The sequence below is a fragment of the Eurosta solidaginis genome, chromosome 2 (assembly GCF_040869045.1).
Source record: "Eurosta solidaginis isolate ZX-2024a chromosome 2, ASM4086904v1, whole genome shotgun sequence".
In the NCBI taxonomy this organism is placed as follows: domain Eukaryota; kingdom Metazoa; phylum Arthropoda; class Insecta; order Diptera; family Tephritidae; genus Eurosta; species Eurosta solidaginis.
The window spans coordinates 152,154,640-152,178,169 of record NC_090320.1 but is presented as its reverse complement, the minus strand read 5'-3'; the positions used below and the strand labels follow the sequence as shown (position 1 = coordinate 152,178,169).

General features: G+C 37.3%; 1 protein-coding gene and 1 pseudogene across 5 annotated transcripts in view; both read right to left on the bottom strand.

Annotated features, from left to right (window-relative positions):
- dia (diaphanous related formin 1) overlaps nt 1-23,530 on the bottom strand; it is a 506,452-nt gene that overhangs the window by 285,418 nt on the left and 197,504 nt on the right. The gene's annotated exons all lie outside the window — the stretch shown is intronic.
- LOC137239888 (uncharacterized) lies at nt 13,873-14,611 on the bottom strand (annotated as a pseudogene).

Genomic DNA, 23,530 nt, shown 5'->3' with positions numbered 1-23,530 from the left:
TTGTTGAACGGACGATCGGCGTCTTTAAAAATCGCTTTAGATGCCTTCTTGGAGCTCGTGAGCTTCACTATGAGCCTATGAAGAAAGCATCTCAAATCGTAAACGTAGCTGCAGCCATACATAACATATGTATCCGCTATCGCGTGCCTGATATTTCAGAAAACGTTTAAGAAATAGAAGAATCGTAATATTTAAGTGAAAGTAATGAAATCTCCTCCTCATCTTACAATAATGTAGCTTCGCAGATACTATTAAATATTTGTGCAACACTTACGCGTTCATAAAATTTAAAAGAAATGTAAAAACTAAATATTTTTAAATTGTTTTATATCTAAGTTGCCGTGGTCTTTAACCGATCCCGTCCATTTTTACGAGAAATATTTTCTGCCATAAGGAAAATATGAAAATTTCATTACGATATGTTAATTTTTCTTCGAGTTATGGCTCCCGAAACATAGAAAATTGCTTGGGCGGTGCCACGCCCATTTATTAAAATTTGAAGTTTTTACTATTTATTGTTATAAATACACTTGGTAAATGAAATATCATTTATATAAAGCTCCTTTTTGTAAAGATATCGCTCATTTACTTCAATAGTGTCATAACTCAAAAAACACGATTTTTGAGTTAAATGCGAAAAAATTTTCTCATCATTATGATGGCTATTGTGTAAAAAATTCTGTACGGTTCGTAAAAAATTAAGCGCTTGGGCTCAATCAATCAAAGTCAGGTTTAATCGATCAATTGATAGAAATGTATGGTGTGCTATAGTGAAATTAAAGCAAGTGGACATAAAGTGTCAAATAGGTGTGTTGTACCATTCCCCAAGCTCTAGTGACAGTGAATTTTTAAATCACGTAGAGAGTATTTTATCAGAAGTATTAGAATCAGGTACGAATTCCCTTCTAGTTGGAGATTTCAATATAAACTTAAATATTAACTCTTCGAGTAGCTACAAACTGAATGAAATTTGTACACGTAGCGCAATGAAACAAAAAATAAATTTCAATACAAGAGTAGCGGAAACTTCTCAAACAAATATAGATTTATTATACATATGTAAACGCTGATATACTGTCTTGTGTAAATCTTGAAGACCACAGAATATCCGATCACGAAACTATTTCATTTGCTATAAAAGTAATTCAAACCCGTTACGAAGAGCCATTTCATCAACATCCTGGGAGAATTATTCTGTCGATAACTTGACCACGCTACTGAGGAATTGCGATCTCAGTTTAATAAGAAGCATGAATGTGAACGACATGGTCAACTATATAAATACTTGTTTACTAGATTGTATGAGAGTACTAACGTTTGAAAAAAACAGTACGGTAAAGTTAAGAAATAAATGGTATGACCAAGAATTGACAGAATTGAATAAACTAAAATACCGGTTGCACTCACAAGCTAGAGCAACGGCTGATTATACCGAATATAACATGGTCGCGAAGTACTACAAAAAACTAATCAAATTTAAAAAGATTAAATACATGGAGAATAATATTGATATCAATAGTTCAGATAGCAAGCTAATGTGGAAGCATCTTAAGCATGCTGTAAACTTAACGGGGCCACAAGAAAAGATCTTGACGGTGATCGTAAACGGTGTGATATATGATACACCGCGCGATATTGCTGAAGCATTGAACTCCTTCTTTATAGATAGCATTGTTGATAAAACAGGGAAATTGAAGTTGTTCAATGTCAGAACGACTTCCAATTTACAGCTAGGTCATGTTTAAAATTCGAAGAAATTACGGTTGAGGATGTTACACGTATAGCAAAAAGGTTCAAAAATAAAACTGGGGGGAAAATTTTACTTTCAGAAGGCGTAATTAAAGATTCAGTATCGTACATGGGTTTCTTCTATGCAACCGCTATAAACAATTCCATGACTACTGGAATAGTGCCGGACATGTGGAAAATTTCGACAATAGTACCAATTAGGAAAGTAAAAGGTTCAATAATGGCAGAAGAACTAAGGCCTATAAATACATTGCCGAACATAGAAAAAATTCCAGAAATTGTAATAAAAAATCAACTGCTTAATTACTTAGAAAATAATAAAATCCTTATAAAGGGAAATCCGGTTTCCGAGAAAGGCACTCTTGCGAGACGGCCTTAATTTACGTCATATGTAGCTGGAAGGAAGAGCTGAGCCTGAAAAAACATATAGTAGCAGTTTTCATTGAACTGAAAAGAGCGTTCGAAACAATTGATAGGAATATAATGCTCGATAAACTACAAAAAATTGGTATTAGGGAAAATGAATTGCAGTGGTTTAGAAGCTTCTTATCAGACCGGAAACAAAGAACAACCATCGAGTCAGTAGCCTCATCCGAGGCACAAGTGGACAGGGGTCGGTATTAGCACCAATCCTGTTCAACATTTACATAAACGATATATCATCAGCACTGAAAGAGTAAAATCAGGTTGTTTGCAGATGATGCGCTACTTGAAGTAAATGAAACGGACATTTCAATAGCAAGGAGCAAAATGCAAGAAGATTTGGACTCATTGTATAGATGACTTTGCATTAATAAACTCAAGCTTAACGTTAACAAAACTAAGTTCATGGTTTTATCTAGGACGACCATTAAAGAATCACTTAATTTATATCTAAAAATAATGAATACAATCATTGAGGATGTCGAAATATTTAAGTACTTAGGGATCCTGATTTACAATAAACTGAGGTTTTCGGATCATATTGATTATATTGTTGCCAAAATGGGCAAAAAAATTGGATTTTGGAAGAGATCGTGTAAACTTATTAGTAAGAAATATAAGTTGAAAGTATATAGATCCATCATAGAACCGCACTTCTTAAATTGCCCTACAATATTCTTTATTGCCAATGAAACACAAGTAGACAGGTTACAAATTATGCAAAACAAAGCTATGAGATTTATATTGAAAGTGAGGTACGACACTTCCATAAAGAGTATGTTTGATGCACTAAACTGGTTGAGTGTGAGACAGTTGATATTTTACCATAGTATGAAATTTCTATTTTATATCAAGCATGGTAAATTACCAGCCTACCTAAGTGAAAAACTTGTTTATGTGAATGAAACCCATTCTTACATAATCAGGGATAATAATAATTTTAGATTACCTCTTCTCAAACCAGAAATGGACAAGCAAAATATATTTTACAAAGGCCTGAAATGTTTTAATGAACTACCTAATCATGTTAAAAATTTTTAAAACTTAAACACCTTCAAAAAAAGTTTATTAGAATATTGCAAAACCCTTCCAATAAGATAAAATATTTTGTATCTGTATTTCATGTTACTGATCCGTACATGGCAATCCAAATAGACACAGAGGAACCTTATGCATCAGGTCAAAAACATATATCGCTCACAATCAAATGGGAAAGAATTCCGGAAAATATCGTCCCAGACAAACAGTTGGAGTGTTCATGTGAATCACGTTTATTCCTAAAACAATGGTATAATATAGTTGGTTGTGTGTACATAAAAGCTGGTACAGGGAGGATTGGAAACGCGTCCTTTCCAACCGTCCGATAAGAGTGGCTCGTTCTGCTGAGCTGCTAGCTTTTGGGTTAACCGGAATCAAATGCATTCCGACAGCATAAATAATAAAACTGTGTAATCATACGTCTTGGAGCAACGGGCAGGATTGAGAACACGTCCTTCCAACTTCCCAATGAGATGACTCCAAGACTCGCCCGTTGGGACCACCAGTTCCCGTGCTGATCGGAATCTCATGCATTCCGACACCCCAAACGCTAGAAATCATATTATTATTAAAATATAATTATAATTTGTAATAATCTAAGTTTTAGGCTTAAAACGCCGTAATAATAAATAAATAATAATAATAATAATAATAATAAATGCCGTTATTCCCCTCGTTATGACGCGCAAGTTGTTTGCAACAGTACCGACGCATTTCAGTTGTGCTAGAGTAGTTGTCGAGTAACGATCTTTGGTTTTTCGAAAAAAACCATATATTTTGTGTTAAAGCGATATATGTGCAAAGGTAGTTATAAATTTTATGCAGTTGATTTTCGTGTAAACTTTTGTTTTTCGTTGTGACTATACCGCGGAAAAATTTTGGTTTCGCTTTTTCTGTACAATACAACATGTGACGCTTTTATTGAAAACAAATTGATTGCTAAGTAAAGTATTTTGTTTTGTGACTGTGGAGTTATCTACTTTATTTAAATATACTTTATTTTAGTAAATTATTTTTTGAATTACTTTATTTTTGAATATTATTTCAAAACGAAAATTTTAGTGTCAGTGTATTTATAAATTTTCAATGTTAATATTAATATTTTAAAATAAAATAAATATAGTGTTAACTACTTTGTACTCTTTACTTTAATTTTTAAAATAATTTTAATTGAGTTTTCGTGTTAACTTAAAATTTTTGAATAACTTCAAAAAAAGAAAATTCTAATTAGTTGGAAAATATCTAAACTCAAAAATAAACAAAAATAAATTTTTATATTTCAAACCAAAAATAAAAGATTTTTTTAAAATATCAACTTGAATGTTGATATAGTGACGTTTTTTACTTTAAAAAATGTGCTGTAAAAAAGTACGATTTCGTGTTAAAAGAAAAAATGTAATTTTTTACGAAAATTGCATCTGTGTTAATGTGAAACACCTCTTAATAACGCAAAATGATACGCTATTGCTGATAATATAATTATGAATTTTGACTTTTCAGCCAAAGTATTTGGAAATGTCGTTATCCAAAAACAACTACGTTTCTTCTTCGTCATCAATATTAGAAGATTGTGACAATTCCATAGCTGATGTGACATACTTCCCAGGTTCTGCTAATGATTCTAGTGAAAGTATCGACAGCAATGATGAAGACAACCTGCCTTATCAGAGCACTTTAAATAATCAGATTTATGACAACTCTTCGGTGAAAGATTCTGATTTGGCATTAATCATGCCAGCGGCTGAAAAAGATTCGTGTGATCAACATGCAACAACGTCAACTGCAAACACAAACAATTCTTCCATCATTATGGTTAGTCCAGCGAAGAAAGGGGGAAAAAGCGGAAACAACCAGAAAAGTGGAAGAAAAACATTGCTAAAAAAAAGAGAAATAGTGGAGAACAATATGAAAGCTTGAAAAAATGCATTCGAAATAAAAGAGAAATGAAACCTCCTTGTGGTGACAATTGCCGCCATAAATGCTCAAGCAAATTTAGCGAGGATAAGAGAAAAGAGATATTTTCCTCATACTGGGCCCTTGGTAATATAAAGAAGCAAAGGCAATTTATTTCCAATTGTATGCAGGTCGTAGAGCCGAGATACCGCTATGTGCGTTTGGGTGGAAAAAGAGCTCCTCGCCTATTCAATAATGCCTTTTTTTAAAGCTTGGATAGTGCTATTGGTGTCTGCATATTATTTTTTAAAAACACTCTTGATATCAACGATCGACCAATACGAACAGTTATGCAGAAACGGGAAAAACTCGCCAACCAAATGTTGGAACCGGATCAAAGAGGAAAACACGGTAAGCACAAAAAACTGGACAAGAGCATAAGAGACGGCATTAGAGCGTTTATTGAAAAATGCCGAAAATCGAAAGCCTTTACACGAGGGCAAATACATCGAAAACATTTATTTAAGGCAACAAAACAATTTCAAGCATTTATCGAGATTATGTACATAGATGTATGCAAAGAAAAAAAACAGCCATTTTACACATATATTTCGTTTTATAGAGCTTTTACGGAAGATTTCTATATTGCATGTGAAAAATTTATCTCGCGAGGAGAAAAGTAAAGACAAAGAGAGAAAAATGCAGTTGTTGCAGTGTATGATTTGCAAGCAGTCATGCAATTACCCAAGGACGGAGCCATTGGTAAGTGTGGCATTAATGAATTAGGAACTTGCGTTTTAGAATACATTAAAAGTTTGACTATGACTGATGAAGATGAAATAATATTTTATTCTGACAATTCTGCCGGAAAACAGAAAAACAAATTTATGATTGCTGTGTATCTGTATGCCGTTCGCTCTTTAGGTATAAAGTCCATCACCCACAATTACCTCATCAAAGGCCATACACAAAACGAAGGTGATTCAGCACACTCCCTTATTGAGAGGGCTACTAAACGAGTGCTCAAAAGTGGTCCTGTATATAGTGGTCCTGTATATACCGCGGATCAGCAAAGAAAACAGGGCACCCATTCTCAGTGCAAGAAATGTCCTATCAAGACTTCTTCGACCTCAAGATATTAGCTAATGACATGGGTCCTTTGAATATGGGAGAATTTAAACTCTCTGGTGAAAATCGTAAAATTTCAACGTGAAACACCCAACCCTGTTTTCTTTAAAACATCATACGCTGAGGAACAATTCAAAGAAGCCAGTGTAATCAAAGAAGAAACGAAATACATTGGTTAATTTGAATAAAGCATACTTACGACTCGAAGATCGGAATTCTCAATCATAAAAGCGAAAATATCAAAGAATTAATCAAAAAGAACTTGATTCCACGGTTCTATCAGGATTTTTATAACAATTTGTGATGGAAATCATTTTCTAATGATTTGAATTTTAAGTATTTTTTTTTATTTTAAGAACAAACTTTTGAAGTTCCTATAAAAATATGTTACAATACAATGAATTTTTAATTTTATTTTGATTTTAAATTAAAAACCAATGAAAATAAAACGTCTTGAGGCATCATTCCTGACTTTTATCTCTCAACAATAATGACACAACTAACTTATAACTTAGAAATTGGTCATAATGTAATGATAGAAGGTGGAGGAAGATTTGACAACTGTCATATCGAACGCCCTTAGCTCCAGTGAGCTCCAGGTTGTATTTTGGAAGTACACGAGAAAGGGGGAATAAAAGATGGCCCCTTTTTGAAATAGTACTTAAATTCATACTTTTTAAATAATAATAAAATACAGAAAGGAGTGTACGTAGCTTGATTATTGAGAAATTTTATCATAAAAATTATGAAATGAAGATCGCTTTATTAAGTTTTGAGACGTTTTCAACTTATAAACTTCTTGAAACGCATCAATTTTGTTGGTAATACTTTAGGACAGAGGTGGAATGCTTATAAACGAGCAAAAATGTCGGCAGAGGTGTCGAAAGACACGTTTTTAGCTCGATATTAATAACCTGAATGTATATATTTTACTGATGCCAAAAGATATTTGCAAAATTAGCGTTGAAAATTTTATGCACAAAGGTGTTCTACCCCGGTTTTGGAGCGGCCAGAGGTTGTTGTCCGGATTACTAATACCGAGGTAAAAACGAGTCTTTTGAACTCTCTCTCGACATTTTTGGGCGTGTAACAACAGTCTAATCCTGTCCTGGAGTATTAAAGAAAGCAGTTTTTAATATATTACATCAGGGGAAAATGTTATTGAACACACACAACAGGAGGACGGACAAGACAGCAGGTAGATACATTTGGTGGAATATTAATTGAGGTTTTGGCTTTAGTCTTGATCCCTATCATTGAATTCGCCGCTGCGTCCAACTATAGGTGGGGGGTCCGAAACCGAAGAGAGTGTGTACAAATCTAGCCAAGCCTTCGCTGACAGTAAAGAAACCAAGCGAGCGAAGGTTTTGGGGAATACTATCCTTTGCAGAATGTAGATCCGGTACGTTCAGGTAACTAGTACCATTAAGGTACTAGCAGGACCATCGCGGCTGACTTATAAATCAATCGGATCACTATACAAAGGTATAATGTACTGGGCGTGGACCCGCCACATAAAAATAATAACAAAAGAAAAGCTACTTGGCTTAGAGAGTGCATGTGATTTCCTATTAGAGAATCATATAAGCGGCGATGGATGTAAGAAGGCGGTACCCACAGCAGACAAATTTGCGCCTACTACACTCACTGGGTTACTAGGTGACAGGAACATTGACGGCAATGAAAAAGTGGATGGACTATTGAAGGCCGATGTTTCGTTAAACATTTCTGAAGCAGAAACGGCACACGAAGCAAACTTAGCCTTTCAATGACAGGTTCTACCAGGTTAAAGCGCGGAATCAAAATGCTCCATAAAGGACATCAGCAGGTATATTGACCTAACCAAACGGTTTGAGTAAAACACTCACAGAGGCAAACAACCAAACAACCACAACAGCCCCGGCTACTGCCACTTTTGATGCTGACCATGACAAAAGTTTTAACCCCAATGATTTGAGGTCATTAACTTCCGGTTCATTGAGTGCAGTGGTGCCATTGTCCGGCTAGTCTTTGTCAAGGAAAGCGATGATAACATCGGCATACAATAGATGCGATAGATTTAACAAAGAAATGCGCAGAGTTCGTCCCAGATTGGTGGTGAATGAGATTCGTCACGGTTTGCAAATATCTCTCGAAAGAAATCAAATTTTCAATTTCCGCTTTCGGATTTGTGGTCCTGGATCCAAATCGCGTCTTTGAACACCACTTCCGATATTTTTGGACGAGTTTTAGCAGTTGTGAGAAGAATTACACCAAAACCTACAAGGAAAGCTGCAAAAATATATTTAACACATTTATTATCGAATTTGCGAAGGTGGTGATACAAGTGATCAATATGTGTCCTTGTGTGTATATATACGTGAATGTAAACTGCAAATAGTCAACAGGGTACATATGTTGGCCTTGATTGAGACCTGAGCTAGATATACATATCATCATTGGAAATCTTTCTCGCAACAGTTTCCCATTAAGGTGAGTAGGACTGGACCAAACAAGATAAATGTTTATATATGAAATTTGGGCAACCTTGGGAGTTTACCACTGTACAAGAATCCAATGACCTGAACTTAAAAAACACCTACAATAAAGGCTGTCCGCTAATAAGATACGGAAGCTGGTCGTTGATATTTCAATCTTAATGAAATGCCTCAAGACAATTTCTAAAGGCTATGTTGGACTGCTAACATGTGGGCATTCCTTCACGAAAAGAAAATGGAAAAATTTGTCATTTTTACTCGAACGAGTAAGGGCGTTCATCCAAGATTTTTCTTCTTCAAAATCCGCTAAAGCTGAGCATAGAAAAAAATGAGGACACCACTTCCGAGTTTTAGCAGTTGCAAGAAGAATTACCGCAAAACCTACAAGGAAACCTGCAAAAATATATTTAAAACATTTATTATCGATTTTATATTAATATTGCAACATCCTACCATAATTTAATTTAGAAAATATGCTAGTTTTAATAATTTTGTTCAAATAAACAAAATTATTAAATGAGAATTGTCACACTTTTGAATCATATAAAAGTCAACACAAAACGGAACTTGAGAAAAAAAGTGATGCTGTTGTATATTTTTTCAGAAAAAAACCATTTGCATAGTTTTACATACATTTTTTCCTCTGAATAAAAAAGTAGTTTTATAAAGCGACAACATTCTTATTTCTAAGGGCGTTCAAGATGGCGGCGTTAGAGCGAGAAACTGCTTACATCCGCCAATTCCATCATGGAAATTGGTATAATTTTTTCACAAATAATGTCATAATTCAAAGTGAAAAAGTTTTTGTTAAAAAAAAAGCTGCAAATTACTACTTTCAATCGAATTTTCTTCTATAACGCATTATACAAATGACATATTATTAGTTTATTTAGAAACTCTTTGTTTTATACCTTTATTTACCAAAAAAAAAAGAAATTTGAAAACTTAAAATTGCTCTCCTGAAAAATGTGTTTTTTGAGTTATGACACTATTGAAGTAAATGAGCGATATAGCTTATTTTATTCGTCCACGACCCTTTTAAAAATCTTTTATATAAAAGTAGGCGTGGTTCTTAACCGATTTCGTTAATTTTTCTTCAAAGAATTCCCTATAATAAAGGCAACCTCTCTGCCGAATTTTGTTACGATAGGTTTAACGGTTTTTGATTTATGATTAATAATTGTAAAATTGATTTTATCACAAGTTGGCGGTGCCACACCCATTTTAAAAAAGTTTATCAAATTTTTATCAAGAATCTCAATATCAGTCCACACGTCAAATTTCAACATTCTAGGTGTATTATTTACTAAATAAACAGGTTTTTTGTGTTTTTCAAAATGTTATAATATAAAAAGTGGGCGTGGTTATCATCCGATTTGGTGAAGATATCTCAATATTTACTCAAGCTATCGTGTTAACGGACGGACGGACATAGCTCAATCAAATTTTTTTCGATTCTGATGATTTTGATATATGGAAGTCTATATCTATCTCGATTCCTTTATACCTGTACAACGAACCGTTATCCAATCAAAGTTAATATACTATGTGTGCAAAGCACGCAGAGTATAAAAAAGAATTAAAATTACAAATTTTATAAAAAATGCCCCTATAATTTTTCTGTTCGCTCATATATGTATGTAATACTCCTACATTGCTACAAAAGGCTAGGTACATTCCCGAACATCAGAGTGCCGATATATTGCTGTTTAAATGTTTTTGTATTTGTATTCAATAATCGTATGTACCTAAGTTTAAATTTTTTCTTGTCACACTTGCTGCTACAATCACAAAAATTTTATAGGCTGTCTTGTTTTGATTTCGAACTCAAAACACATTGCGAGCATTTTCTATTAGCAATATAGTAGTATCGTTCATGCATGAACATAAGTAAATAAAATTACACTCAAATATTTACGTTAACGGTTCGCTATCTAGCAGCCTGAACATTAGATTACAAATATACAGTCCACATATGCATACATATGTACATATGTACACACATTTGTATGCACATACAGTTACTCACAAAAGTAAGTATACACTTGGTTTATGCTGAAAAACACTCAAATGCAGTGGCTCACAGCTTAATTAATAATTTTAATCTAAAATATCGTAAATTCCCTAACAGAAACCACTTCCAAAAAATGTCAAAGTTTATTCAAAGGTAAGGAGAATTAAACAAAATTTCAAAAATGACCATCAAAATTTTAAAAAAATTTTGAGTATGCACTTTTGTAGCTCAATAAATTTTAATACAATAATGTGCAAGTTAGAAATAGGTCAAAATTTTTCCTGAATTTTCACAATTTTTTTCGGTGAGGGTGTTGAGCAATTTCGCACATACATCGCATGGACCAAAACGCATTTTGTATGTGGGAAATTGCTCAACACCCTCGCCGAAAAAAATTCTGAAAATTCAGGAAAAATTTTGACCTATTTCTAACTTGCACATTATTGTACTAAAATTTGTTGGGCTACAAAACTGCATACTCAAAAATTTTCTAGAAATTCTGAAAAAATATTGAAAATTTTGATGGTAATTTTTGAAATATTGATTAATTCTCCTTACCTTTGAATAACCTTTGACATTTTTTTTGAATGTGGTTTCTGTTAGGGAATTTGCGATATTTTAGATGAAAATTATCAATTAAGCTGTGAGCCACTGCATTTGTGTTTTTTCAGCATAAACCAAGTGTGTACTTACTTTTGTGAGTAACCGTATGTACCTATTATTAAACTGTGAAGACACAGCAAACATTTAAAGATAAAGCGCATTTAATGATCACAAATATATACACACACTCATGCATGAATATAAATATCGACATTAAAGATCAATACGGCTGGTCTTCTCTCCCTGATTAGGATTCAACGATAGATCAAATGCCTAAAAATGTATTCCTATCTAATGTATACAATAGAAATAGGAATATTTACACATGTGTACAAACACACCCAAACATATATGCATATTAAGCTGGGTCGATTTATTAACCAATATCGCGCCATCGATTTTTCCGATAGGTTTTGGGCTCAGGAAAAAAAGTTCCACTAAGCATACCCAAAGAAATAATTTTCGAGCCTGCAAAATTTGAGTTTTTTGACTTTTTTTCTTTGATTTTTAAGGTCTTTTTCATGACCTACTTAAAAAATTTTCACTTGATTTTAAAATTTTCATGTATACCCTGTCCGGCTCAAAATTGTCCGCTAAAAACTTTGGCGATAACAGTTTTTTGAAAAAAAAAATCTTTTTTGGGTTTTGAGGACTGTTTTGGTGAAAAAATTTATTTTTTCGCCATTTTTTTAAGGGTTTCTTCAGAAACGTGCAAAAGTGTTGCCGATGAAAACGAATTTGTCTCATAGTTCCTATCCCACTTAAAATTATGCGATAAAATCGTTGGCATTAACAGTTTTAAACAAATTTTTTTTTTTTGTGATTTATTAAACTATTTTGTGAGCTCGAGGCCTTATCCAAATAGAAAACGCAGTATAAATGTTTTATATTTGTATTTTTATTTTATATTCGATATTTCGACTTCAGTCTGAGGTCATCATCAGGACTGTGAAACAAAACAAAACAAAAGCAAAAATTATAACATTTTCAAAAATCAAAACAAAGATCACTTACACAATTGAGTATGTTATACAGACTAACCATATGTGCGAAAATTAAGAATGTTGGAGTCAAAAAATCATACAAAAATATATACAATATTTCAAAGCACCGTAAATGTAAACAAAATTTTTGCAAAAACAAAAGTACATGGAGTGGCTAAAAGTACGACATACAAGCATACATATATACATATATCATCTGATTTTCCTATTGTTGTGGGAGAGAAAAAAATCAGATGATATATGTATATATGTATGCTTGTATGTCGTACTTTTAGCCACTCCATGTACTTTTGTTTTTGCAAAAATTTTGTTTACATTTACGGTGCTTTGAAATATTGTTTATATTTTTGTATGATTATTTGTTTCCAACATTCTTAATTTTCGCATATTGTTAGTCTGTATAACATACTCAATTGTGTAAGTGATATTTGTTTTGATTTTTGAAAATGTTATAATTTTTGTTTTTGTTTTGTTTTGTTTCACAGTCCTGATGATGACTTCAGACTGAAGTCGAAATATCGAATATAAAATAAAAATACAAATATAAAACATTTATACTGCGTTTTTTTTTTTTTTGGATAAGGCCTCGAGCTCATAAAATAGTTTAATAAATTTTAAAGATTAAAGGCCAATAATATTTAAAAAACATTTTTTTTTTGGTTTTTGGGGCTTGTTTTGGTCGAAATCGATTTTTTTCATTTTCAAGGCTTCAAATCATTTTTTATGTATATGTTTCCGTTAGACCCACCAATAAGTATACCAAAATGATCAGGGGACGAGCTAAGTTGATTTAGCCATGTCCGTCTGTCCGTTTGTTTGAACGCAAACTAGTTCCTCAATTTTTGAGATATCTTGATGAAATTTGGTAAGCAGGCATATTTTGATGGGGGATTTTACATTTGTCGGAATCGACCGGATCAGACCACTATAGCATATACCTCCCATACAATCGATTGTTCCATAAGAGGGTTTTCGCCATTTCTGCACCATTTCTGCCTCATTTTAACAGCTAGCAACATCAAATTTTTTTTTTCTAAAAACTGTTATCGCCAAAGTTTTTAGCGGAACATTTTGAGTCGGACAGGGTATACATGAAAATTTTAGAATCAAATGAAATTTTTTTAAGTAGGTCATGAAAAAAACCTTAAATATCAAAGAATAAAAGTCAAAACACTCAAATTTTGTAGGCTCGAAAATTATTTTTTTTGGGTATGCTTAGTGGAACTTTTTTTCCTGAGCCCAAAACCTATCGAAAAATCGATGGTCGATCCGTTTAGGACGCGACTCGATCTACACCTACATACATAATTTGAGTTATATATATATAGATGGGAATTCTTTTTCAAATCAGCCAGTATTTTTCTTATTGTTGACCCATTTCTACTAAATTCTGTATGTTGGGCGCCATCTTTAATTTGACATCGGATTCTTGTTTAGCGACCCCCACAAAGACAAAGAATTCCCCATATATATACGTATTATCATCTTTTATTTATTATTTTTATTTTTTATCATTTCTTTGCAGTGCTAAAAAGCTTTTTTCCTATACTGTGAGCATTTGTTGCTTAATTGCATTTTTTGCAGCTGCTAAATTTTCCATAGCTAAATGGTGTCTACTCATTTCGTCCACTTCTGTTTTTTTTAATAGATTTTGCTTTTCGAATGCTCTGCATAAGCGACGCATACCTGACGAAATGCTTTCTAATTTCTCCTCGACCTTCTCGTGGAACTTTTTCTGAAACGAAATTTGCTCCATCACCAGCACGCCTCGGTGTTGTTGGACTGCTGGTCACTTGCTGCGGCGATGAATTACCCCCGTCTCATTTAGTCTACTTGCCACATGTAGGCCAGCATATACTGTCTTCGGTGTGCTCATCTCCAATGCATTCAATCGTATCACCGATTCCTCCAAATCGTTGAAATGATGCTGTCTATTTTGGCCGCCACCTGTAGCAGATTGCTCCGTTTTGTTCTCTACCAATTTTCGCTTTATATATGCTTTCCAGTCCAGCCACACCTGCAAAAAAAAATAATATATACAATACGAATTGTACACGTAAGCTACAATTAAAATATGCTACCTTCTTCCAGCTGGAAATGTCCTTGACAGGCGGTCCTATACTGTTCAGTTGCTCTGCCACATTTTTCCAGAACTCAGCCGCCTCTTCCTTGGGACACTTTGTAAAACCCTGAGCCATATCAGGTTTTCGTTGCAGCAATTCAATAAGGAGCGCGTATTGTTGTTTTGTGGTAATTACTTTGGACCTGGATGTACACGTCATTTAAATAAAACATTTTTTCTATTTGCTGCTTTTGTTTTAAATATTTTTCGCGTTTCGTAAATTTTCTCCGTTGGCAAGAACTTGTCGTAGAAAATTTCAAATAAACGTCAATAGGTTACGTTCCGAGTGAATTCAGTGATGCCACTGTACGAATTTCGAATTTACTTTCGGAGACGTTCCGAAACGGTCGAATTGCATGATAGCAATTTCGTAACTTTCCCGAAAAAACAGTCTACGATGGACTGCGTGATTGGTCTGAATACTCCTGTAAAAAATAAATACTATATCAAAATTAAATATAATTCTTTCATAACTCAATACTTTACGAGATATTTCCGTCATTTATAAGGCTACACTGCGAACATTTTATATGATCAAGTTCGTAAGGTTCACTTAAAAACTGTATTTGACTATCTTGAAAAAAAAGCGTTGCAGTAGCCATCGCCCCTCGAATCTTTTGAAAATCTTTGCATCGACGGTTGAAGATGTGATATTATTTGGCGATGAAAAATGTATATTGTTCATGAAAATACATTAATGCAGCAAATTCAGATAATAATAATGGAGTGAGGAAGATGAACATCGCTATTTCCCGAAATATTTTCATATCCAGTTCAAAGTTTAAACATTTAAAGATCCATAAAGCTACATGGCTGTCACCCGATCGAAAAATACAAAGTATTACCGAAAATTCGGCGAAAGACGGTAGGTCAAATTTCTGTAAGAGCGAAAAGGGCGACCCAGTAACCAATGTTCAGAGAGTGCTCAGATACTAAAGAGCAGTCGTCTACGTCTTCTTAAATGGAGGCAGCATTGAAGCATCCAGCGATGTGGATGTTAAATCCGTTCTTCACAATAATTGCTACTGGAGCATTCCACGGTTGGTACGGGACATTTCGTACACATTTTTAGGCCTTAACTAAAGAAAATCTATAACTTTTTCAGACAAAGTTTTTAGTCTATTAGGATTGTATGGTACATATGTAAATAAAAATAGAAACCCGCTCTTGAAATATTTGTATATGTGTGTGAAAAATCGCAAAAAAGCATTCGTTTGTACGGGACACCAGCCAGTCAGGTGAAACTTCAGCCAAATTACTATTATTGAAAAAAAATACTTCATTTGGTAATAGTTATGTATATCAAGGTTTGTTTAAATAACAAACAAAATTTTAAATATGTTTATTAAAAAAAAAATATGTTTAAAAATAAATTGTTTTTTTTTTACGATTTCCGCTACACAATATATCCTAGCGTGCTCCACTTCCTCCAAAAAAACCTGGGTTCAAGCCCCGGGCAAGGCAACTTCAAAAATTTAGAAAACAGTTTTCTCAATTATTTCTAAACAGAGTCGACCCTCGGCAGTGATTTCGAGTATATTTCTGCCATGGAAAATTTCTAAGTGAAAATTCCTCTGTCTTGCAAATGTCGTTCGGAGTCGGCGTAAAACATGTAGGACCAGTTCCGTCAATTTGTAAGAAAAATTAATAGGAGCATGGCTTAAATTGGAAAAGAAGCTAGTCCTAAATTCCATTCTGGAAATTTACTCCGGTTTTCTTATATTCACATACCTACATATTTTGTAAAAATGTTTGCTAAGGAATTTTTCGGAATTATTTGATTTTTCAATTTATTTTTTCTATACTAATTTGTTTTTTTTTTTTAACTTTTTTTGTGGGGATAAAGCTAAACAGAAAAATTCACCTCCCGGCCTTCTGATAGTCATCAGGTTATAGGTCAGAAATCTAGATTAGCAAGCGGATATATCGTCAAATTTACTTAACCCACAGACATATCGATTGACGTGGTTAAAGGCAACCGCCATTTTATAAGCAGATCTTGAGTCGAGCTTATTGTAGATCAGCTCGGAGTTCGTAATAAGGGGTAAAACGAGTTGAACGGCAAGCGTTTTCTTGATATGAAATGGCGCAGGACAATTTACAAAGGCTGTGTTAACTACATCTGTGCTACGGGCACATTCAGTAGGCTCCTGTACTGCTTTTCCATTCTAATAATATTTGTGGCATGGTCGAGTTGATTGGGATCCGGTGCATCCCAACAACGCAAGTCATGCTACTTTTTTATGCATTGTTATACATACCTTCGCGCTGTTCGGACGTGTCTCTAAGCGCTCGCCTGTTTTTGCATAAAATATATAACTTGCTGTTTTAGTTTTGTTATTGTTCTTTTTCTTTTATTTTACTTTCCTTCATAACTAAACTGAAATGCCTTGCATTTGCGGACTCAGAGTTCATCGCAGTCAACCGAAAGATCAATGTACTCAGTGGAGTGAATTTTTCATTTACATCAAAGCCGGCCAAAAGTTGCACATTGTGCAATTTGAGTTCGTATTTTTACACCGACACTAACGATGTGTGATCACGATCGTTTGCTTTCGCTTGTCACTCACTAAAATCAACAGTGAGTGCAAAAGGAAAAGTCCATGCTACTTTTTGGGCACATAATAAAAACAATATGCTGCAATGTTAAAGTGACTTTTAATACGTTTTAGTTAGTATTATTAAGTTCTCTTGAACATACATATTAATATTGACAATTTAAATATTAATTATTAATAATAAAAATAATTAATTATTAATAAATATTGACAATTTAATATAAATATATTTTTATACGTTCTACTTAGTTTTATTAATTTTTTTTTTATTGAATAACTTTATGTTTTGAAAATATATATTTCTATCTTTACATTTACTTTGTTTTATAGTTTTTTCTTAATGAAAAAGCGAATTTTTTTAAGTAAATTTTACAATGAATAAACACCATACCTTCTTATATGCGATGCAACAACCAGGCACATACGCAACCACTATGGACCGGGTAAGAAAATGGGGTTTAAAATACGACGGGTGCAAGGATCATCTAGGGTTCATAGAACGCGTTGAAGAACTGGCAGAAGGATACGAAATAAACGTCAACTCGATACCAAGAGCATTGCCGGAGCTACTCAAAGACAAAGCGTTGGTTAGGTACCGAAATAACAACCGGAGCTGGAAAGAGTGGGACTCGTTCAAGAAGGATTTCCTAAAATTTTTCCTCAGCTCTAGATATTTTAAACAGTTGGACGACGAGATACGGGCACGCATGCAAAGACCAGGAGAGAAGTTCAAGGATTATGTGCTAGCACTACAAGGGCTAATGCGACATGCCGCCTACACCGAAGACCAAAAGCTAAACCGCATATACAGGAACTCCCGCAGAGAAATCCAGCTGTATGTTAAAAGAGGCGAGGTCAGCAGCCTGGAAGAGTTGGTAAGTTTGGTAGAAGATTATGAAAATATTACCCCTGACAGAGATCCGATGCGACCATCGGCAAGACCATTTGTACCAAGGCGCCCAGAAGAACGTTACCAATATATACAGGCGGAGGAGCGAGAACAGCAGACAGAGGAACAACCATCCCAGAAGTCAGACCCGGCACCAAAATACATCGATACAAGTACGGCGTGCAGACGATGCGGAGGAGGCGGCCATGTCGCATGCGGTTGCCGAAACTGTTGTACACGAACGCAGGGAAACGGCCAGAGACCTCATTGGCACCGAGGAGTGGGGTCTCCCCAAACGCAACCTCGGGAAAACTAAACACGTTGAGACAGACAAAGGGCCGGATCTTGGCAAACATCACATTGAATGGCGAGGAGGTGGTGGCCGCAATCAATACAGGGGCGACGCGAAGCTTTGTGAGTGGAACAATGGCAAGAAGGCTGAAGACAGGTATATTCAAGACGATAGAAACGCGAGTGATACTGGGAGATGGCAAACCTAAGACGATCATAGAAGCGGTAGATTTAGAAGTGAGAATGGCTAACCAAGTGCTGCGAAAAGAAATGCTAAAACTACCAGGACTAGTCGACGAAGTGGTGCTTGGAACGGATTACCTGGCGAAGGTGAACATGGAGATGAGATGCGGAGAACAAACGCTAACCTTGAACACAGACAATCAGGAGGAGGATGCGGTCACTTGTACAACAATGGTCGAAATTAGAAATGGAAGTAGTCACAAAGATAACAACCTAAAAGTTGCGAACACAGACGAGTCGGTGCGTAAATTTCTCAACAAAGAATTACAGATGTTCGAGGAAATGTCAGGTGTATCCAACGTGGCCACGCACAAGATAGTGATGAGAGACGACCGTCCCATAAAACAAAGGTATTACCCGAAGAATCCCAAGATGCAGGAAATTATTAATAAGGAAATCGATGAGCTTATCAAGAAAGGTTGTATCGAATCTTCCAGAAGTCCGTACAGCGCACCAATAGTTTTAGCAAGAAAGAAAAATGGTAAGTGGAGACTATGCGTGGATTACCGCCAACTAAACGCAGTCAGTACCAGAAGCATACCCGTTACCCCGTATCCAACACATCCTGGACAGGTTGAGAAGTGCTTGGTTTATCAGCAGCCTCGATTTAAAGAATGGATATTGGCAAATCCCCATGGAAGAAAACAGCAAACAATACACCGCATTCACTGTACCTGGACGTGGACTATATCAGTGGAAAGTAATGCCGTTCGGTCTACACTCAGCCCCAGCAAATTTCAAGAGAGCACTCGATCACGTTATAGGACCAGAGTTTGAACCTCACGCATTCGCCTATCTAGATGACATCATTATCACGAGCAAAACAGTGGAAGAACACATAAGACACCTGACGGAAGTATTTCAACCGCTGCGAAGAGCGAACCTTAAGAGAAACCCGGAAAAATGTGAGTTTTTTAAGAAAAATTTTAAGTATCTAGGTCATGTCGTTAGCGAGGAAGGCATTCACACGGACCCGGATCAAAGAGTTGACACCGCCAAATAATTTACGCGAACTACGGAAATCCCAAGGAGTGGTATCGTGGTACAGGTTTCACACCCGTTGACGTCAATGCTAAAGAAAGGAAGGAAGTGGAAGTGGTCGGAAGAGCAGCAGTCGGCATTCGAAGCACTAAAAGCCGCACTCACCCAAGCACCTGTACTAGCTTGTCCAGATTTTTTCGAAGAAGTTTTGTTTACAGACGGATGCAAGCGATTTTGGCCTCGGGAGTGCTCACTCAAGGATCATACAGCGAAGAACGGGTGATTGCTTATGCGAGTCGACGACTTAACAAGGCAGAAACAAATTACTCCCCGACAGAGAATGAATGTTTAGCAATAGTTTGGGCGATAAGGAAGATAAGACCCTACCTAGAGGGATACACGTTCACGGGAATCACGGACCACATAGCCCTAAAAAGGTTGAACGCAATAGACAGTCCGGCGGGACGGATTCCTAGATGGGCACTGGAACTACAACAATACTCTTTCGACGTACAGTACCGGAAAGGAAAGTTAAACGTGGTGGCAGATGCACTTTCTACGCAGCCGATGGACGAGCAACTAAGCACGTTGACGGTGGAGCAAGGGAAAGACGAGTGCAAGTGGCTGAAAGCGAAGATGGCAGAGGTGAGAAAGGCTCCGGAGAAATTCCCAGACTATGTGATCGAGGGTGGGGCCGTGTGTAGAAGTCCACGAAAGTGGGGAAAGCTTCTGACCGCCATTCACCTGGGAATGGCCAGAGCGATTCTTTTGCATGCGGTTCAAGCAGCTCACTACTGCCGGTCGCTTGCGGCCAAGTATCCTCTGGGTAGCCGCTAAACACCCGTTTAGCGGTGAGCTAATGTGAGAAGGCGACAACCTGGCTAGGCCACTCTGACATAATCGGTTTAAGGGCTAGCTGGGGGAGATTTCATCGGCAGCGTCTGTACACCTCTAGGTGCGGCTGCAAGCGGGCGTCTGTCTTGGAGCAAGCGGCTCGCTATATAAACGTGCCAAGTAATATTTTCACCCCCGCTGAGCGGGTTGTGCGCTGGGCTTGGGACCCGCCACGTAAAACCATACTCCAATGAAATATAACAACAAGCCTCGGATAAATACACTCTCTATTGATGACGACCATGGCAAACGTTTGAAGGACAATGAATTGAAGGCATGCACCTGGAACGTCCGCTCCCTGAATGGGATTGGTGCAGATGCCCGGCTGGTTGATGTCCTCGTCAAAGCAAAATCTGACATCACCGCCATCCAAGAAATGCGTTGGACGAAGCAAGGAAGAAAGAAGATCAAAAATTGTGACATATATTGGAGTGGCCATGCGAATAAGCGCAGTTTCGGCGTCGGATTCGTGGTGGGAGAGAGACTTTGTCGCCAAGTGCTGGCGTTCACGCCTGTGGACGAGCGTCTCGCCGCTATTCGAATAAAAGCAAAATTTTTTAATATATCATTCATCTGCGCCCATGCGCCGACAGAGGAGAAAGACGATGAGGTGAAAGACACTTTTTATGAACAATTAGAACGCACATACGAGCGCTGCCCCCGTCATGATATAAAAGTCGTGCTTGGCGACTTTAACGCCAGGGTGGGCAAAGAAGGTGTTTTTGGCCCTACAGTCGGAAAGTTCAGCCTACACAATGAAACTTCTCCTAACGGACTGAGGCTGATTGACTTTGCCGGTGCTCGAAACATGGTCATATCAAGCACGAGGTTCATGCATAAAAAGATACATCAAGCTACATGGCTGTCTCCTGATCGAAATACTCGCAATCAGATCGACCACGTTGTGATAGACGGACGGCATGCCTCCAGTGTTTTAGATGTGCGAACGATCCGAGGACCTAACATCGATTCGGACCATTATCTCGTTGCAGCCAAAATACGCACCCGCCTCAACGCGGCTAAAAACAAGGAACAAAAAACACAAGGAAAGCTAGACGTCGAAAAGCTTCAATCACAACAGACTGCCAATGATTTCGCAACTCGACTCTCACACCTGCTCTCTGAGGGCACAACTCATCCTGAAGGAATACAGGAGCAGTGGGAGCATATCTCCAAAGCACTTCATACTGCCGCCGAGGAAAAAATTGGTTACCGGCGGCCACGAAAAAACAACTGGTATGATGAAGAATGCCGCGTTGCAACCGAAAGAAAAGACGCTGCCTACAGGGCTACGTTAAAAGCGAGCGCGACAAGAGGAGTGTGTGAACGCTATCGTGAGTTGAAAAGGGAAGCGAGACGCCTTTTCAGGAAGAAAAAAGCAGAAGCAGAAAGGCGTGAGTGCGAGGAGCTTGAGCTGCTAGCCACCAGGAATAACGCCCGAAAATTCTACCAAAAAATACGGCGACAGACGGAAGGTTTTAAGACCGGGGCAAACTCCTGTAGGAATGAAAACGGCGAAATTGTAACTGATGTCCAGAGAGTGCTTAGATTATGGAGGGAACACTTCTCTGCTCTCCAAAATGGAGGCAGCAATTCACCGCGCAGAGATGAAGAACCCGATCCCGCAATCGATGATGATGGAATATATGTCCCCCCGCCCGATTATGACGAAGTTAGAATAGCAATAACCAAATTGAAAAACAACAAGGCCGTGGGCGCTGATGGATTGCCTGCGGAGCTATTCAAGTTCGGCGGCGAGGAGTTGGTAAGGCGCATGCAGCAGCTTCTTAGCAAAATATGGGCGGACGAAAGCATGCCCGACGGTTGGAATCTAAGTGTTCTTTGCCCAGTCCACAAGAAGGGGGATACTGCAAAATGCACCAACTATCGTGGAATCAGCCTTCTTAATATCGCATATAAGGTCCTTTCAAGTGTATTGTGCGAAAGATTGAAGCCCACCGTGAACCGGCTGATTGGACCTTATCAGTGCGGCTTCAGACCTGGTAAATCTACCATCGACCAGATTTTCACAATGCGCCAAATCTTGGAAAAAACCCGTGAAAAGAGAATCGACACACATCACCTTTTCGTCGACTTTAAAGCCGCCTTCGACAGCACGAAAAGGAGCTGCCTATATGCCGCTATGTCTGAATTTGGTTTCCCCGCAAAACTTATACGGCTGTGCAAAATGACGTTGAGCAACACCATCAGCTCAGTCAGAATTGGGAAGGACCTCTCCGAGCCGTTCGAAACTAAACAAGGTTTCAGACAGGGTGACCCCCTATCGTGCGATTTCTTTAATTTGATGCTGGAGAAAATTATACTAGCTGCAGAACTTAACCGCACTGGAACAATATACTATAAAAGCGTGCAATTACTGGCATATGCTGATGACATTGATATCATCGGCCTAAACACCCGCGCTGTTAGTTCTGCTTACTCCAAGCTGGAAAAAGAAGCGGTAAAGATGGGTTTGATGGTGAATGAGGACAAAACGAAGTACCTGCTGTCATCGAGCAAAGAGTCAGCGCATATGCGCCTTGGCAACCACGCTACTGTTGGCAGCCATAATTTCGAAATAGTAAAAGACTTCGTTTATTTGGGAACCAGCATCAACATTAGCAACAACATCAGCACTGAAATCCAGCGAAGAATCAATCTTGCCAATAAATGCTACTTTGGACTAGGTAGGCAATTGAAAAGTAAAGTCCTCTCTCGGCGAACGAAAATCATACTCTACAAGTCACTTATCGTACCCGTCCTGCTATATGGGGCAGAAGCATGGACCATGACAACAGCAGATGAAGCGGCTTTGGGAGTGTTCGAGAGAAAAGTTCTTCGAAAGATTTATGGACCTCTACGCGTTGGCGATGGCGAGTACCGAAGAAGATTTAATGATGAGCTGTACGAGCTATACGCAGACATCAACATAGTCCAGCGAATTAAAACGCAGCGGCTGCGCTGGCTAGGCCATGTTATGCGAATGAAAGATGATGCTCCGGCCAAGAAAGTGTTTCTATCGGAACCCGCCTATGGAAGCAGAGGTAGAGGGCGGCCCCCACTCCGTTGGAAGGACCAGGTGGAAAACGATTTAAACTCCCTTGGTGTGACCAATTGGCGCCGGTTGGCGGAGCGAAGGAGCGACTGGCGCGCCTTGTTGGACGGCCATAACCGTTTAGACGGTTAAGCGCCAATTAAGTAAGTAAGTAATGTGATCGAGGAC